Raw genomic sequence first — 20,894 nt, 5'->3', positions numbered from 1 at the left:
CTTCCCCACAGTGACTTGTCTATTCAATGCAAGATTTAAGTAGTTGAACAAAGTGATCCTTTTGTCTGGCACGAAATAAAGAAGTGTGTAGGGGTGAGGTGGCTTGTGTTCTCGTTTTCCCTTCCTGCAAGAACACTATTAGCTTTGTTAGCAGCAGGAGCCGCACAATGTGCGCACTCTTGAGATACTGGTACTAAAGTTGGAGGGGGGAAGAAGGAGATGTTTTTGTTCACTGGGCAAATGGAATAAAAATTTCATTTATCTGAGTTTTTGAACGGAAATACTTGTCTCTATTTAATTTTGGGTTGGTTTAATCCTTTTTAATGTTTGCACTCAAGTTAATTTTGAATTGAAAACACGTATTGCAGTGAAACAAGTCAATACTTTGAAAATACCACAACTAAGTATTCTGATTTTCCTGATATTTCCTCCCTTGAATTCACACACAACTACAATGCCCTCCCCACTCTGCCCCCCGTGGCTTGAATTTTAGCATAGTTTCAGCTTCCCCAAATGCTCTTAGAGATGGAGAGATGTTGAACTTACTTCCTACTGAAAATATTTTGCTCATGGATAGCTTTTTTCCCCTATGATGGAATGAAGACACAAACAGAATAATATAGATTATTGCCAGTTGTAAGAATTATTACAGAAATCACCTTCTGTCTTTTTCTGTGTGTTGTTTTTTTCCCCTCACTTGTTCTTTCCCTTTCACCAATGTAAAGCAATTGCTGTGCCTTATTTTTTTAGGATATTTTCCTTCCACTGGCACTCTTTTTTTTGTTGTGGAACATTCATCATTTCAATATCTTCATATTAGCTCTTCCTCCCCTCTCCTCTTTTATTGACAATTATTTATGCTGGAAATGAAAAACTATAACAACAAGGGGAGAGTCCTTTACAATAGGGGAATGAGATCTGCTTTTAATTATCCTACATTAATAATTTGTCAGTGTCTCATTTCTGACCCTCTGTAAAAGGTGTCTAGCCTTTATTGTTTTACAAAGTAATGAAACTATTAAAGCCAATTTGGGCTACCATTTTCCCTGCTGCTTTTATTCTTTTCCCACTCTGATAAAAGAATCATCTGTAAAAAGACCATCTTCAAATTACTGCCACAATCCCAAGGTGAAAAAAGCACAGTCCTCTTTGTGTCGTGTGTTATAGTTAATGTAATTTAAAGAAGCACAAAACACAGACAGTTAATGAATCCTACGTCCTCAAACATAATTTTGTAGCCCTGTTTTATTGTATAGGAGAAATGTGAAGATAAATGATTGTGCTTGATTTTGATGCTGCTAGAAAACATTTTTCATGTCATAAAAGCAAGACAGTGCTTCCTTGTACCCCATGGATCCTATTTAAGAGTGTAACTCCCTACATTAACTTTTATCTTCTAGAAAGAAGCATGTGGAATTTATACTAAAAAATAAATCCTGGAACATCCTGACAAAGAGAAAGAATCAAAACTGGGAGAAAGAGTTGAGAAAAAAAAGGTAGCTCTATTATATACATACTTGCCCACTACTTCAGTACCTGATCATCCCTCAAGATTAAAGTTTTAATACTACTTGAAGGAATATTTCAGAGACGGGGACTAAGAAAAAATCAAAGGCTTGACTTCATTATAGAGTTAGTCAGGGACATCTGTATCTGTGCTTGAATACCTGACACCACACAGTCCCCCACAAACACTGCTGGGATTTTCTGACAGTTTTCCATTCTGCACTGAGTCACCCGGGACTCTGTAATGGAAATGTGAGAGGAGACATCAGACCTTCTGAGCTGCTGATGTACCCTGGAGGAACGTCACCTTCTGAACATTTTAATCTGCTTCTTCAGTAAGAAAACCTGAATGGAAACCTAAATCATGCTCTAGCTCATAATTGTATCAACAAGTTCAAGTTATAAGGATCACCAGACCCATGGAGGTTTCAGAAGAGCTAAGAGCATCCAGCAAGAGTGGTAAGCCCTGAAGGGAGGCAGGCACTAGATGACTGTTTGGGGGCACAGAAAGTCAATGGGAGATCAGAAATGTCAACAGGGTAGAGCAGGTAATTTTCGTACTCTGTGTCCTCTTTCTCTATATTCTCCCCAGCCTCTCTCACTTCTGATCCATTCTTTTTTCGAGTTTCATCCTTGTTTTGATAACTTCAAAAAATCATGAAAAAAATATAGCACGGGTCTGTTTTTTCTCGACGCTAGACTTTATTGAACACACAGCAAGTGGATTTGCTAATTATTTTTTGTCTCATCTAGGAGCAAGATATCCTAGGAATACAGTGAAAATTTTTTCTTCTTAAGTTTTCTGGCTAGGGCTTACCGATGACAGAAATCTAAATGAAATCTTCAAAATCCTTTTGGGGAGTTCTTTAGGTATGAACTTGAAAATACTTTGAAAGTAATATTTTCCTTTCTCAGGAACTAGGGAAAAATTATATCAATACGAGCAATTGAGACACACATCAAACATTCTCTGGGACATGTTTGCTTGTGGTGTAAATGAGTGCATTGATATTGACTTGAAGGATACATCCATTCATAATTAATTTTAAAAAGTGCAGTAATAATTACTTATTGATCAGTCACTGTGTTGGGTCTGGCTGAGATGGAGTTAACTTTCCCCATAGCAGCCCTCCTAGTGCTGGGCTTTGTATTTTTAGCCAGAGAGGTGTTGATAACACATCAATGTTTTGGCTACCGCTGAGCAGTGCCCCCACAACATCAAGGTTGTCTCTCCAATACACCCTCCTCCCTCCCCTGCAAAAGGCCAGTAAGCTGGGGGTGGGCAAGATGTTGGGAGGGGACATAGCCAGGACAGCTGACCTAAACTGGGTCCCCCAAGGGGATATTACATACCATATGACATCAGCAATAAAAGATAAGAGGAAGGAGCAGGAGGTGGGTCATTTTTTATTAAGGTGGTTGTTCCCTGAAGCAACTGTTACATGTACTGAAACCCTGCTTCTCAGGAGGTAGCTGGACATCACCTGCTGGTGGGAAGTAGAGAATAAATCTTTTTTGTTTTCCTTTTTTTTTCCAGACATGGCTTTTGCTTTTCTTTATCAAAAACTGCCTTTATCTTGACCCATGAGTTTTTCATCTTACTTTATGCCCTTGTTCCATTGAGGATGGGGAGTGAGAGAGCAGCTTGGTGGGCATCTGGCAGCCAGCCATGGTCAACCCACCACAATCCCAGGTAAAATAGGAACATAAAACTGTCATTCTACATCAGCCCAGTGTTTAGCCGTTTAATAAACTGAAATGAGACAAGTGGAAAGAAATTGGTAGCGTGCTAACTTTTCATCTACAAAAGCCTTTTGAATCCTAGACTGCCAGCAGAGAACTGCGTGTATAGTCTTGTCAGTTCATGGTATCCCATGACACACTATCATTAGCTCTTCAGGTAGATGGATTGTAATGGCTGCCAGGTACACTGCTGTAATACCAGCCAACCTATTATGTAGTCTCTTGTAATCTTATCAGGTATGTATTGCACAATGATAAGTCAGCTTGTGACCCACAAGTAAATGGCTCATGCCTGATCCCATTGATTGAATTTACAAGAGCTGGGTAAGGAATGTATTGGTGAGAAGGTAATGAAGATACTCAACAAATTGGCTCTTATGAGGCCCATGTTCACAGAATCTCAATTCTCTATTTTCCATCTCTAGGACATAGACGCTTTTTAGAGAGCATCTTCAGGGTCTAGAGGACCAAGCCAATAGGTGTTGTTCTGCCATTAAGGATTCGGCTATATGGATATTAGCATGCTGACAGATGGGCTCTGGATCAGAGGACTGTATATATTAAGAAAGAGGTAAATCCAGGGTTCAAAGACTTCTGGGTCAAATTTTCTCTTAAAATATTCCTTCTGAATTTGTTACTGAATATACTTGTGCCAGTCTGAGCACTGTATTTTAAAGATTTTTGTTCATGATCAGCCAGCACTGAAAACTCCTTTTAATTCTGCTGTCGTTTTTCTGTTCTACCTTTCTTTAGAAAATTTATTTGAATAAGACCTTACATTCTTTGGCTTTGCCTTCTCTGAAAGTCTTCTGTGTACGTTGCCTTCCTCTCCTACCCCCCAATCCCCTTCCTTTATTATAAACCGTAGTGAAGGTTTTTCTCAGCATCTTTCCAGTGAAAATTTTTTTCTTATAATGTATTTGTTTATTCAATCCATAATCATACAGAGGCAGAACAAGCTGTAGACTAATGCAGTGAAGACTATGTAATCGCTTCCTTGTGGAATGCTCAGGGGTTTTTCAACATGAAAACCCAGAACAGTACAAGGTAAAGGTGTTCTTGTACTTCTGTGTGAATATACACCCTATGCTTAAACTTAATCAAATTAGTACAAAAGTATTATCTGAGAACAGAAGGCATAATAGTCCAAAAAAGGCAGAGGCACAGTCTCCAAGTCTGATGCAAAGCCACAGAAATTAATGAAAAGACTTCTGTGTGCATTGGATCAGGCTGTAACCTAGTGAATAGCTGTGAGGTATCTTTAATGCCGCCAGCACAGCTGCAGGAGGAAAACACACAAAAAGTAAATGATGAAGGGAGAGTATTTTCAGCCTGGCATCTGGGTCTTTTGACTGTCATTTCAAAAAGGAGATGGGAGGAGCCTTGCAAAATGCTCTGATAATTGGCCTCTTCCTGCCCCATTGAAGGCCGACTCAAGGCTTTAAAAGTCAAATTTTGTTCATCTCTTTTTTAAAAATAAATTATTTTAATTTCTAGCCAAATGAATGCAAGTGGCATCAATAATAGAACTTGGGACCTCTGGCTCTAGAAATAGAGGTTGTCTCCTGAAGGGCAAAGCAGCGTGTCTTGTAGCTCAGCCAAAAAAATAAAGCGATGCTCTCATGAACACAGCTTTTCTATTCCATCTTGAAGATGTCAAATAAGTAAAGATCAGTATCAACTTGAATCCAGTTCATCTGTACACCCAAATTTTTCAGCTCAGCTTCTCTTACACTTAGCTGGTAGCTTACAAAAAATAAATTCAAAGGTATTTAGTCCCTACCAAAATTGGAGCAGGAACTCAGTCAAAAAGGCACGGTATTAGTGTTTGCCCACCACTTGGCAGCTTCCTCCAAGAGCCATCATTTAAAACAATATAAAGTAGCTACCCATGAAATATCTTACAATACAGCCCATACTTATACACCTCCTTTTCAATTACAAATGTCACAAGAAGGAACAATATAATTCAAGTAGCTTTCAAAAGACTAAAATTTGATTCAGTTAAAGATTTAAATTTAGATTAAATTGAACTATGTTTCTAACTGAATTTCAAAATTTTAGGAGGCAATGTCTTTGTGTCAGAGGCACTGTAGCCAATGATTTCTGTAATACACATATATATTTTAATTGGCTTAATGCTGTTTTAACTTAATGCATTTTTGTAAGTGAAGGTGTGATTTGGAATCTATGTTGGATACATATTTTTCTTCTTTCAAACGATTTTCTAAAGGGTTGGTGTCAGCTTTACTTGAATCATATTTTTTAAATTGGTTGTTTCATTAAAGATTCAATGGAAAGCTAAGTCTTTCAAGTAAGGAATTAACTCTTGTTATATGCTTGTATATGATCTCTACAAGAGCCCCTTGGTGCTACTGTGATGAAACACAAAGACAAAAAGTTTGAAATGCCACCACAGTAGCATCCCAGAAGTGGACTACGTTCCTTTCCATCACCTTGCCATGTGGTTTCTCAACAACAAAGATTAATTGCACAGGGCTAAAACTTATGTCCACTCCTGTCTACAGGTTTTCTGCATGGACTACAAATCACCCTGCCAGCTGGGTTGCTTGAAACTTGTGAAAGCTAACGTCAAAATCAGGATATTAAAAAGAAAAAAGAAATTAACGTGAAATACAGAAAGGGAGATCATAGGCTTGTACAATACTCTATCATTTTGAACTAACTCCATTAATAATGTCATTTAGCACGTATTTTATAGCAGAAGCAACACCCATCAAGCTGTTCAGCGGTTTCTTGTCTTTCAGCTGCCAGAAGAAATTTCTTAAGATGGGACTGCTTTGTTTTTAGATATTACTATTAATTCTCTTATTTTTTTGGAAGGCTGTACTAATTCATTGAATATACACGTAAAGCATCAACTTGAAATAGGTATTATTTTTAAAGTTAATTTTTTCTCTGATTTTTTTTCTGCCTCAGTATGTAAATGACAGTTACTTAACTTAAATCAAACACCCTGCTCCATCACTCCATCCCTGCTTCTACTCTATTACTAATACAAAGTTATTGGAAGGCAGCTCAGTCCCACTCAGAACATCAAGCAGAACATATCAGTGTCCACAAATTTATTTTAACTTTATCCACAAAACCTCTTCTTCTACAATTGTTTCTTCATCTGTACCCTTAATTGACAACATCCTTTCTCTCCCTCACACTCGGTTTGCAAAATCTGTCTCTTCTGCATTCTTTTCATATATTCATCATTTCATGTAGTTGCATAAAAAAAATAATTCTAGGATTACAATCAGTACTGTCTTTTCTAAGCAAATCATTATTGTACACTTACTGCACAGCAGGGTGACCTTTGAAGGACCTTTTTCCTCATTATGCCTTTCCAGAGCTGTTTCTTTGTATCAGACAACAAAGCAGACCTATCTGGTGGCCAATACCTGGCTGCCTCTAGACTAGCCATTTTTGCAATGGTTAATTAATTATTTTTTATATATTTTCACCAAAACCTTGATATCGTTGCTAGTTTTTCTTCCCCTGATGAGATGGGGTAATTGCACACTTCATTCTGATTGAACACATCTCCATGTTTTACAGTTCAGTATCTGAGGCTGTGCCTGATACCCTATAATGAGACACAGTTTTCAGGTTTTTTTTACTTTCTCTCCTTGCTCCGTGATTCTTTATCATCAGATGTTTATTCATGACACAACACAGTGTAATGAAAATTCTCCCTTCTCTTTCCCTCTTAATTAAAGTCTTACCTTACATTTTCCCTTGCTTCTTAGTGTAAGATCAAGGAAAACTGTGCTCTTTAAGACTAGATCTACAAAGGGATTAAACACACAGAATAACACCCAGACCAAGTGCTCCAGGAACCTGGATGGCTTGAAAAGCTGATGCTTAGATTCCTCCAAAGCATGACTCAAAAAAAATTCTCATAAACCAAAAAGTGAACACCTAGAGAACAAAAATTCACCCACAGGTCTGTTTTCCTGCCCTGCACCTCTGCAGGTCACGGCGTAGAGCTCTCTCCACAGTATGAGTATGGCCACCTGCGTGAGCAAGGACCACTCAGGCAGTTAACAAAGCTGCTACCTGCCTTGTGCAATATATTCCAATGCTTATAAGACTTAGAAAGTGTTAATGGGTTTTGTGCTCCACCTGAGGGCATTTAGTTGAGCTTGAATAGATAACTCACACTTTCCTACATCACTGCCCTTGGAGTTAATGAAGTCAAAGCACCTGCTGATCATAAGGTGCTGTGTAGATTCAGACACTGTTAACAGAGATCATGCAGAAAGCAATGTTGATATGTCATCTGCAGTTTGAGTGCTTGGCTAAGAGGAGAAAGAACTCAGTTTCTGTCCCTGTAACTATTTCTATTTTTGATGTGTATGAACGACATAATTCCAGGAGCTATGAATGTAAAGTAAAGAATGAATGAGGACATTACTGATGCCAATTTAAACCCCATCCTTGCTCTGTGAGTTTGAACCTTATATGAAGTGTTAGTTCCTGCCTTAACCTGACTTTCTCTTCCTCCAAACAATTTACGCCTGCAGTTCAACTGCATTCAGTAAGAGTCGATAATAGACTAGCATTTGTCACCTATTATCTATAAGGCTTTGCCAGCGAATAGCAAAAAAGTATAGAAAAACAACCAAGCAGAGCTTCTGAAAACTAGCTCCAACTCAGTGAAAGATTTCAAACAGGAGAAGTTCCTTTTTCTGTTTGGTAGGAGACCAGGGTGCAGACAAAAGAATATTAGTTCCGGTTCTTCTAATTCTTAGCAGTTTTTTTAACCCCTAAAGCACTTAAATATAAAATAGATGAGTCATTCCCTTATTATGATCTGGGTGCAGGCAGATTTTTTTACTCATTGCTAAATACTCATGCATTCCCCCCTCACTCCACTCCACATAAAACCATACTAAAAACATTGGTGTCGCTGTCAGGGAGCAGCAAGGGCTGGCTCTCCCAGGGGACAAGGAGGCAGGGAAGGGTCAACCGTCAGGATTCTGACAAAGTCTCTACAAGCACTTTTCTCTCTTTCTTTTTTTTTTTTTTCCCCCTGACATAAATTGACTATTTCTAAAAGTAATCTGTATTTGGGAGATTGACTGTGCTGAAAATAGCTGTTCAGTAATGTGCTCCTTTGCATGGTTTTCAGACAAAAAAAGAATAAAATCTAAACATTTGGGATACTTGTGGAAGAGAATCAGTCAGTTACTTTAAAGTAAGTGGAAGAGCTCAGCCAACAGTCACTCACAGGCAGGGCTCTAAGCAACTTGTTTTCCATAGGGTGTGATTTGCAGCTTGTTTCACATTTTCAATTAGGGCCTAATTCTGTAGCCCTTATTCATGGAGGTAGTCTCATTACTAGAAGAGACTAGAAGAGCACAGGTTTTTGAGTCTAGCCAAACAAAGGCTGAGAAGAGATATGATCGCTGTCTGTAAATACATCATAGGGGTAAACACAGGAGTAGGAGAAGTTCTATTTAAGTTTAAGGACAATGTTGGCACAAGAACAAATGGGAATTAACTGGCTATGAATAAATTTAGGCTGGAAATTAGAAAAAGGTTTCTAGTCATGAGATCAATGAAGTTGTGGAATGGAATGGGTAAGAAGAGAGTGAGGGAAGAGGGAAAAAATCTATTTTAAAGAAAAAGCTAATTCAGGTTATGGAGAAGTTTATGATGACAGTGCTGGGATAGCACACTTCATCTATTACACTTTCCAATCTTACACTCATTCTTTTTCATAAATAAAAAAAAAAAAAAAAGACTTTTAAATTTTAATGCTCAATAATAATCTAAAGTTTAAACTGTATTAGAAAACTCTGCCTGGGTGACATATAAAGCTGGAACTGGGTTTAATATGTTCAGGGATATATTCTGCAAAATAAGCCTTGTAAAACATTCAGGAACACAGTAATAATCTGGATTATCTAGAGATCAAGAGAGACTACATGACAGCTGTTCAGAACAGCATTCAGTCGAAATCAGTATACTTTTGCAAACTTTGGGGCAAAGTAACAATACGCGTTAGGAGGCAAAAAGGGTTTAACTTTCAAGAGAAGGAGAAAACAGCAGCAACAATGAAAAGCAAAAATGGAAAATTGCAGAGAATTCACACATTCTATAGGCGAAAGAGTTCACTCTGATGAATTGCACTTCACAAATCATACAGCTGCAGCCATCACAGTGTTGCAACCAAGAGGATATGATGTGTCTGTCTTTGTTTTTCGTTTTTTGGGTTTTGTTTTGTTTTGTTTTTTAATATTGAATGTATGCTACCTCAGTGTTGTGGTTTGACCCCAGCCAGCAACTAGGATCATGAAGCTCCTCGCTCACACCCCTTTTCCCCTCATAAAGGTTGGGGACAAGAGGGAGAAAATGAGGGGAAAGAAAAAAGAAAAAACTCAGGGGTTGAGATAAAGATAGTTTAATAGAACAATAACAGAAAAGGAAAATAACAATAACAGTAATAGTAATAATGGTAGAAGAATATACAAGACACAAGTCACTCTCACTGTTGCAAATAGTGACTGTGATTCTTCCCCCTCCCCCCTCAGCTAACCTCATTTATGTACTGAGTATGACATATATGGTACAGATTATTACATACTCATATGTAACAGCACTGTATAGGTCTCTTTCAAACACATATTAAACATCTACCAAATCAAAATGCAAATGTTTCCAAGTGTCGCAGAATTTGTGAAGTTGGATATTTAATTCACTGGGGATTTTGTGCCCCTACTGAGTGATTGATAAAAGATAGAGTCACCCTTGTAGATATAATCAACCTGATCACCCTCGCATCTTCACTGGCTGTCCTGTTTGTAGCTCTACGATGGAGTATCTGGTTACTAAACTTTCCAGGATAGGGCTCCTGTTCTTGTTCTGCACTTCCACAATTTCCTGCAGTTTGAGATCCTGGCTCATGTTTGGATGTCTTGTGCACCAGCAGAATAAAAATCTGGTTAATAGTAGTTAGTTGAGAATAGGGCAACAGAGAACGCAAAGGAAGGACCAGCCATTTTCCCAGGCTCATCTTTCAATGCATGTGGGTGAATAACTCAGTCTGAGTACAGGTCTGGCTTTTGGGAGCAGACGGTGCATTAATATGGATCAAAAATCTCTCCTCAATTAAAAGAAAGGTCTGTACTAGCTAAGATCTGTTTTCTCAGAAAAATAACATAAATTGAACTTTTTAATACGATTGGAGATGTCAGGCAAAATACTTAAATCTTAAAACAAATCTTTGTAATCAGACTGTAGGAAGATTACTTTCGCAAAGTATTTTAGCTATTTAGGAAATGAGTAAAAATACATACTTTTTCCCCAATGTGAATTATTTATTCACCAAAGTAGCATATGATGATGGACTGAAATCTGACATCACTTACATAACCGGCATATTAAGGATAGTATTTTTATTTTTATTTGCAAATGATACAGTGTAAATTATGCATTCGTACAAATACCGCACTTCAAAAGACAAATAGTATGACAGATGACAGCGTTGAAAACAATACTATAAGCAAAAGAAGCTTTTCTTAATATGTTCTGTACGTTTGAGAAAAAGTATTTTAAAGTCTATACCGGTGCCCATAATAACATGCAATAAAAAAAGTAAAAAATAAAAAAAACATGGAAAAAGAACACAGATGAAAGCCACAATAAGAATTTAAAATTACTAACTGTGGAGCCTGCATGCATATATGAGGGGAGAGTAGGGGTATTCAAGCTCTAAAAACTCCTTATTGGAATTCCTCTTGGATTTATCAGACCTCAGTCTTACAAGTTCCCTCAATGAATATATTCACATCGTATTTGTTGAACAGTGGGGATGATTAACCACTGGATAAAGTACAAAGGGAAATGCAACATGCTCCTACAGTAAAAATCAAGCTTGAATGCTTTTTTTGGGACGTATTCACAGGTCGTTTTGGGATGAATAAAAATATAAATAGGTGAAATTAACTGTCCAGGGTAAACACCAGGTAATATCAGAAGATCTGTATCTTTAAATAATACAATAGCTTTGAAAATCTGCAAATCTCTGGAGAAAAACAGTTATGCAAGAGAGAGAAAAGGAAAGAGATAAGAGCAAAGACAGTTATTCACTACTTCACATGCAGTTGCCATCACAAATTTACATTCCTATAGGTGGTATAGTACACATAGTTTTTAAAAAGGGGGTTCATTGGATTAAGTAATTTGTTAAAAGAGCAAAGGTGTAGCTAGTAATTTCTCTATTAACACTAAGTTTTGCAAATTGTACAGCTAAGTACTTTTTATTGTTTAGCCTCTTTCCTCTGGATATCAAGGCATTTATCCATCTGTAGATGAAAGAGTTGTACAGTGAATACACTTTGTGGCGCAACTACAGTAGGGAATGCTTGCAAAAGTGAATGTTACCTGCAAATAAAAGGGGAAAAGGAACCTCAAATTGCACCGTTGATCTGTAGCCATCTCCAAAATACAAAATGACAGCTGTTTAATATTATATAAAAATGATGTAACAAGAGGTTCATAAAAAGTGAAGAAAAAAAAAAGTTCATTTCTTCAATAGAAACTATCAGACAATTTTTTATAAAGTGGGGGCTAAAACTGTGATTCACAGTCTCGGATCCAAAGCTGGTCTGTGAGTCAAGGTGAGACCCATAATGATAATGTTGTTTTTTCCTCCTGGCACTTGATCTGACATCTCTCTCGTTGGATAAACTATTTTTACTGTGTGAAAAAGTAAACCAAGAGTCACAGATAAATGCACTCGGAGTCGTAAGTTACCATTTCTACTTTTCAAAAAGCTATAAATCTTGTCAAGCTCTTTAGCAAACAGCATGTCTCATTTTATCCAAAAGATAGTGCTACAGCTGGCTGGAAAGCATTTCTGTGTCATGAAACAGTGACATCTCACTGTTGTTTTCAGCTTCAAGTCAGGACAATTGAAGGTTTGAACATGGGTCACGCATCACGGAGGAAATTGCTTGTATCTTCAGATTATTCAGAAAGTAGTTTCACTTCCACATCTTTATTGACATAGTCTTAAGAAATGTTTGTAAGAAGACCTGGCTACATTTCTGCAAAAAGTTTTTGTTTCAAAACAGGTCATTTTACAGCAAAATCTTTTTTCTGGAAGACTGCTGACTTGTTTTAATTCTAATTCCCAGAAGTAATAGTCTTTCTGATGTCCGGTGTCAGTCGGATGCATGGAGTGTGCTGAACCATTGTGACTGAGGGGTTTGGCTGCTTTGTCATTCAAACCAGAAAGTGGACAAACGAAGCGGGTGATCTTTCAAGTTCTACTGTATCTTCCTACAGATATAGTTCTATCTTACCTACACCTACACTTACAACTGCATCTAATAACATTGTTACAAATTTTTCAAACTGAAGAATGTGAGTTAATATTGTTTGAGGTGCAAGCAATGAGATCAATATTAACAACAGTAAATTCACTTCCATTCCAAAAGAATCTTTCTAATGATGATCTGTTGTTTAGAGTGAAAGCTCTGTAAAGTGTAGGTAATTTTTGCTCTCAAAATAAATTAAAAAAAAAAAAAAAGATAAACATTTGCTTTTTTCTTTTAAATTTTCTAGAACATTTTTTCAAACTTAATGTTGGGTTCTTTGGACTGCGCGTTTGGTAAACCAGCCAAACACAAAAATGCATATTTGAACCCAGCCTAAACTTTTACCTCCCACTACTGTGGTGATCTCATTCATAGTCCTTGTAAAATAGCTCAAAAAAAATTAAAAAATAAAACATAAAGCTGGCAGTTTGAGGAGCTCGAGGCGATAATAAAAGTCAAAAGATCACATTCAAGTACACTAGCTGAGCTTTCCCATGAAACCTGTATAAAGCCTATTTACTCTGTTTTCTGCTTCTGTCAAATGCATTAATCTCACATTTTCTGAGTGCTACATTTGGTCAAAATCCATTTCATTTAAAACGTAGAGGTAAAAAAGCCTGAAATCATACTGTTGTACAGAACTGTACTGAGTAGGGCAACAAATCCTCAATTTTCCCTTTTCACACCATTCCACTGGAATTGTTTTAAATCTAAACCCCAGACTAAATCCTGTCATATTTATTCTTCCAGAACAAAAGATGAAAAGACTATTCGCTTACATTTTCTTACATATTTATTTTAGTCTACTTAAAGTTACTTGTATGAAAACAGAGAACGATATTTGAAATTGACTGTAGTTTTCCTTGCAGATCGGAGTCTGTTTATCTTTCAGTTTCTTAAAGATTTAGCTCTCAAAACAAACAAATAAACAAACAAACCCCAAAAGAAAACAGAATCTTTGGTGTCAGTTTGTCAGTGCAGAAGACAAAAACTTACTAACTTGGTTCCATCTTAGACTTTGGACAGAATTATGGCCTGGAGTAAGGAAGACTCTTCCTTGATCGAGGAGGATCTTGTAAGAGATCATTTAGGCAAACTTGACACCCACAAATCCACGGGCCCTGATGGGATACATCCATGAGTGCTGAGGGAGCTTGCAGATGTTATTGTGAAGCCTCTCTCCATCCTCTTTGAAAGGTCATGGAGAACAAAGAGGTGCCTGAGGACTGGAAGAAAGATAATGTCACACCAGTCTTCAAAAAGGGCAAGAAGGAGGATCTGGGAAACTACAGGGCAGTCAGCCTCACCTCTGTCACTGGATGGAACAGCTCATCCTGGATGTCGTCTCTACGCATGTAGAGGAAAAGAAGGTTATTGGAAGTGGTCAGCATGGATTCACCAAGGGCCTTGACCAATCTGATAGCCTTCTATGACTGGCTGGGTAGATGAAGGGAGAGCAGTGAACATTGCCTACCTTGACTTCAGCAAGGCTTTTGACACTGTCTCCCATAACGTCCTCATAGGTAAGCTTAGGAAGAGTGGGTTAGATGAGTGGACAGTGAGGTGGATTGAGAACTGGCTGAATGGTAGAGCTCAGAGGGTCGTGATCAGTGGCACAGAGTCCAGTTGGAGGCCTGTAGCTAGCGGTGTTCCCCAGGGACCAGTACTGGGTCCAGTCTTGTTCAAGATATTCATCAACAACCTGGACAAAGGGACAGAGTGTACCCTCAATAAGTTTGCTGATGATACAAAACTGGGAGGAGTGGCTGACACATCAGAAGGATGTGCTTGCCATACAGCGAGACCTGAACAGCAAGGGTTGGGCAGAGAGCAACCTAATGAAGTTCAACAAGGGCAAGTGTAGGGTCCTGCACCTGGAGAGAAATAACCCCATACACCAATACAGGTTAAGGGCTGACCTGCTGGAAAGCAGCTGTTTGGAAAGGGACCTGGGAGTCCTGGTGGACAACAGGATGACCATGAGGCAGCAATGTGCCCTGGTGCCCAAGAAGACCAATGGTCTCTTGGGGTGCATTAAAAACAGCACAGCCAGCAGGTTGAGGGAGGCCATCCTCCCCCTCTACTCTGCCCTGGTGAGGCCACATCTGGAGTACTGTGTCCAGTTCTGGGCACCCCATTTCAAAAAAGACACGGAACTACTGCAGAGAGTCCAGCGGAGGGCTACAAAGATGATCAGGGGAATGGAGCACCTCTCTTATGAGGAAAGGCTGAGAGACCTGGGGTTGTTTAGCCTGGAGAAGACTGAGAGGGGATCTCATCAATGCTTATCAATACCTAAAGGGCGGGTCTCAAGGTGGTACCTGCTGACAAGGACAAGAGGCAACGGGCACAAGTTGGAACACAGGAAATTCCACCTGAACGTGAGGAAAAGCTTCCTTACTTTGCGGGTGGCAGCGCATTGGCACAGGCTGCCCAGAGAGGCGGTGGAATCTCCTTCTCTGGAGATATTCAAAACCTGCCTGGATGCATTCCCGTTCAACCTGTTGTAGGTGCACCTACTTTGGCATGGGGGTTGGACTAGATGACCTCCAAAGGTCCCTTCCAACCCCTACTGTTCTGTGATTCTGTGATAACAAGCTTTTCCAGAATTTGGCCAAGAATAATCACATTGAATGTAGATATTTAAAAAAGCCAGACCGGAAAAGAGTACCTTTGTTATTTTGTAGAAAGACCCCACATTAAAATTTTAAGGCTATATAAAAAGTCAGTGATTGAGCCAGGACTAAAATATGCACATCTTCCACTTTGAAAGCCACTGAATGACCCAACAGGTAGCAATGCAATGGTCATACCTTACTGTTTGACCTTAGATAACATTCGTTATAGTTAAGCCCAGACCAATACCCTAAGCTTTAGACTTATAAAGCATCAGCTTTCAAGGCCATCCTTAAATAAGACTCAATGTGAACTGATTAAAATCTAGTTTTTCTGAAGGTTTAGTATAAATGATACCTCTTCAGTGGTGGCAATGCCATACAGAATTAGCAGTTTCACATGCTGGATGTAATTCTCAGTCTGCTTGTAGCTGCATCGGGTTTCCTTTATCACTACTGTGTCTCAGTATGGCTCTTTTCTTGATCCTCAACATTTCTGAAGAATTCAAAAAATGTGTTCTTATCTTCAGAACTAAAATATGAAAAGTGTGTTAATACTTTATTAACAGGCAGATATTGATGAATATAATGTTTTCCCCCTGCTAAATTAGTTATTATTTCAAATGAATACTTTGTCACAGCAACTTTCCATCACAGTCTTGTTATACAATATTACATTATGGAAAGCTCAACATTGCATTTAATGTCCCGATTTGTAAATGTTTCCCCTACTTAATTTCTCTCTTTAACATGGCAATGTCTCATTGCAATGGATAGTTTTCATTAAGTTCCTTAAATTGTTGGTATTTATCATTCCTACAAATGCATCCCTAGAAGTCTTTTTCAGCTAGAAACCCCATTACAGTAGGATAAGTGCAAATACATAATCTAAGACAGTGTCTGTCCTCCAGGTACTCATTCAGATATTCATGACTAAAAAAAGTATTGTAAACTTCGTGATAAAGTAAATTAGCTTACGCAGAAAACCTTAAATGTATACAGCTGCCTAACTGTCACTTAAATCAGTGGCAGTCAAATACCTTGATTTGTTGGACAAGCGGCATAGAGGAACTGAGTGACTTTTTGCAGGTCATATAAGCATCCTTCGCCAGAACTAGGAATGAATTTCATATATGCCAAGCTTTAATCTGCTACTTTTACCACAAGATTATTTTATCTTTCAAAGCTTGCACAAAAGAAAAACCCGATAATAAATTGTGCTAGAAGAAATACTAGAAACCAGACTATGTGTACCTAAATTTGAGAAAGAACTGATAATGACAACACCAAAACAGTATTACATAGGGTTGTAATGTATAATTTTTAAGGTTTGTTTATTTGTTTGATTGTTTTTTTAATACATGAAGGCCTTGTTTTTCTCTAGAACAATAACTAGAAGGTTAATAGGTCACCTGTTTTAGCAACTGCATTGGTGAATGAGTAACACTTAGAGACTCTTATTTGCCCTGTACAGAATAATCCTTGCAGCAGGTCTGTTTGGAGAGAAAGAATTTTGTGTAATAATGGGTAAAAATTAAATTTACACATATATTCCAGATGAATGTTACATGAGTGCATCTGTGGCAAAATAGATTTGCATAAGGTGGAGGGGATAAAAGAAATGCATATTTAGAGGAGATAACATCACAAATGATATCTCAAAATATTCATGGTCAGTCATGGGATTTTCCCCCTCCTTGTGACATGTAGTCATTAAAATGAGATGCAGAAGGAGATTAAACTTTGCATTTTTCTCCAGAACCTAAAATATTAATACAATTTTTGGAAAGTAATGCCTAGAAAAAGATGTTGTGGAGAGATGTTTTCATCCAGAGAGACGAGAATTTGCAATGCTGAGTCCCTGCAGAAACTGAGCCCTCTGCAATCCACAGGGCTCCTTCCAGATGCAGGGACAGTAGAGTAAAATTGAGATAATGGTACCTGGCCTTACACAGCAGTCCTGTCTTGGTGAACCCAGTCCAGTTACAGGTACATCCCTAATCCTGATGACTGAATAATTGATAAAATAAACTTGTAATTTTTTAAAGCTATGAATAATCTCATAAGGTTGTTACCACAGTGGGACTGCATAAAGAAAAATAAAAAACAAACAAACAAACAAAAACAACCCAAACCAAAAAAGAAACTGTGTAAAAGAAACTGTGTAAAAAGAGCAACTAAGATGATTAAGGGATTGGAGCATCTGCCTTATGAGGAAAGGCTCAGAGAGCTGGGACTCTTTAGCCTGGAGAAGAGAAGGCTGAGGGGAGACCTTGTTAATGCTTACAAGTATCTAAAGGGTGGGTTGAAGGAGGATGGAGCCAGGCTCTTTTCAATGGTTCCCAGTGACAGGACGAGGGGCAATGGGCACAATTTAGAACACAGGAAGTTCCGTTCAAATACACGGAAACACTTCTTTACGGTTCAGGTGACAGAGCACTGGCACAGGCTGCCCAGGGAGGTGGTGGAGTCCCCTTCTCTGGAGATTTTCAAGACCCGCCTGGATGCAGTCCTGAGTAATGTGCTCCAGGCAATCCTGCTTTGGCAGGGGAGTTGGACTAGATGATCTCTAGAGGTCCCTTCCAACTCTGAAAATTCCGTGATTCCGTGATTCCCTGATAATTGCTGAAAGATTGTATCTTTCTCTTTCTTAAATTTTCTGTCATTTTGATTGAATCCATGGGCTTGGTGAGGGCAGAATATACTTTATTTTTATTGTTATTTTAAATAAATTCCTGGAGTCACTTCATGGTTTACCTTCCATTGTTTTATGGGCATCCGTCATTCACAGATCATTGTTTGAAATGAAGTGCAGGGGAAAATGAGTGTGATTAACACAGCAGATAAGTTGGCTCTGTTCTAGCTCTCTGTTCCAGCTGTTCCAAGGTCAAATAGGAACCCTATTGATATTTTGGGGGGAATTTTACGTAAAACCCACAGTTTGTTTCAAATGAATGTTGTCCATATGTCTGATAATTCATTTGCCTATGCATTTCTTTTCCTACTATGTTCTTGCTTGGAAAAAGGTAGCAGTAAGAGCAATGTTCCCAAGTCTAACAAAATAGGGAGGACGTTTACGACCATTTCTGTGCGAAGTATAGAGAATTTAAATGTATTTAAATTGTAAAACCTTCAGGTTCATCTTTTTATGATGTACAGCACCTAAATCCTCTCTGAGGATAGTGTATTATAGTGTTATACCTAAAACAATGTAACACAGTGTCTGGAAAACACCGAGATAGGATCAGGATCCTCTACACCACAAAGACTGGAGCCACAACCTCCCTGGACACCAGCTTTCAAGGCAGTTCTCTAAATATATTAAAAATACTTTGCAGTAATCTTCTTATTGTTTATCTTTTACATAACCCTAAGTGCTGCGAATCATCCTGTATTCACAACAGCCTTTTGTCCAATTCTGTTCTCACAATAATTGTGTGCCTGAAGCAATGCAAATCAGCCCCGCTTCTATATTTTAAAACTTGTGCCATTTCAGAGCTTCCCCTCACTTCTGTCTTGTAGCTTCTTTTCAGAGAACTTCAGCTAATTCCATGTTGATCAGATTTTCCTCAGTTTAATAAATGAACATTTGATTACATTGAGACATGGGACAATTTGTCTTTGTTGATATTCTTTGTGGCATACTTAAATATTATTTAGATGAAGTCACTTTCCAAGGAAATTACTCTCCGCAGGAACCTGAAAATGGCAAATCTAAAATAAAAAAATAAAAATTTGGAAGCTGTGCAGTGTTTCACACGTGAATAGCTGGAAGCAGTTGGTTATGGAATTTTAATGGCTAGATTATAACCTCTATTGCTATAAGAGGCACAGTTATTATAGTTTGAAGTATGTTGTAATTTTTAAAAAGTAATTGTACATGGATTCTCCTAAACAAATAATACATCTCAGACTTATTTCCTACATTTAATATACACTATGACACGGAGAGTGGAAATGTGAGTCTTCAGCATGAGCCTTCAGAACTGAGGAAGAAAATTGCAGTTAAATTATGTTTATTCAGAAGACCTTTTTTCCTTCTGTAAATCTTAAATGTAGATTTAAATCTTCCTTCCTTGCTATGATTAAGAGTCAAAAGAAAAAAAAAAAAAAAAATCAGGGGGGGAGTGAGAGGAAGCAGCTACCCAGAAGGAGGATATCTGCTGCAGGATATAGATTCTGTTCTCAGTTCAGCCCCTGACAAGATGCAGGATTCTGGAAAAACTGTATTTCTTTGTGGTTTTGTCTTTTTTTTATGACATAACCACATCACTCTAAGGTCATCCTTTTCCCTGTGAGGTCTCATCATTATGGAACTCCGAAACTGCCAACTTTGTTGTGATATATCATTTCTATCTATCTATCTATCTATCTATCTATCTATCTATCTATCTATCTATCTATCTATCTATAACCTATAACAATATCTATAACAATATCTATAACAACATCCATAACAATATCTATATTATTTTTAGTCATCATCACTGAAATAGCTGTGATTTATGTAACTGCCGGTACAGAGACCAGGGGAGCTTGAAATGGTGCAGTGAGCGGTCCTCGGTGACTCAGGCAGCATGAGTGAGGAGTCACACAGTTTGTTTCCTCATGGCTGGAACTGGCCTGAATGGGCTCGCGTGGTCTCAGGAGAGGAACCAGACAACACTGTCAGGTGAAGAGCTGATAAGCAATTGGGATGGAACTCCTCTCTCCCCCCGCCTCCCCACCCCAGTAATGCCAGATCCTACCTTGTCTCGGCAACTGTCAAGGAAAACATCAACTTTAAATGAAAAGTAGCTCATCTGACTGATTTGCTTCTCCTTTTCCCAGGAGACATTTGATTTTAACTGAAGGAGGCTCTTAAGAAGTGCTCTGTCTCATGTGCAAAGACTTACAGAAACCTTGAAAGATTGGCACGTCCTTCTCTTTGCTTCTGATAATGAAGCCCACTGCTTGTAAACATTATAAAAAATCCACTATCACTGATTTATTCTGTGTCCAAAGCAGCAATTTGGTTCAGAAAATTCTAGCTTTGTTTGTCTGTTTGTCTTTTGTTTCAATATCTCTATTGTCTCCAGACAGACAATGACAAGTTCTCATCTGTGAGTAGATGGGTGTGGAAACTGCAGTGCTTCCTAGAGTGGCCTGAAGGAAAGGAAGAGGATATCTATGTGACAGCTTCTTACGCCAAGCTTTAACACCATACATGCAGTGGTATGTTTTATCCAGCCAATCAGACTGCATTTAAGACAAAGTAATTCCCCAAGCTCTCAGCATGAGAGACGCAGGGAGCCTCAGCACCAACCACTTCAATCTACCAACGTTATCTACTGCACTGCATTAATTCCTAATGTAGATATAGATTTATGTGTTTATGTCTGCACTGAATTCTCAGTTGCAGTGTGGAAATACACAGCTCAACTTCAAATGAGCAGTTTGTATGACCATCTTAGGAAGACAGTACTTTATCTCCTGGGCCACTTATGGGCTCTTTCTTTCATCTATCCTTTCCATAAATTGATATAACTTTCCTTGAATGTATATGACTGCTTAAAAATCACTGAATTCCATGGTAGTCAAATACCTTAATTACATTTGACAGAAGATTAATATATCACAAAGGATTTTTTACCCCTTTCCTCCCATTGTAAGTTTGTTTCAGAACCTCAGTACTCCAATTCCCATTATTTTT

Source organism: Vanellus vanellus, assembly GCF_965231255.1.
Source record: "Vanellus vanellus genome assembly, chromosome: 2".
NCBI lineage: Eukaryota > Metazoa > Chordata > Aves > Charadriiformes > Charadriidae > Vanellus > Vanellus vanellus.
Note: the sequence above shows the minus strand (reverse complement) of the source record.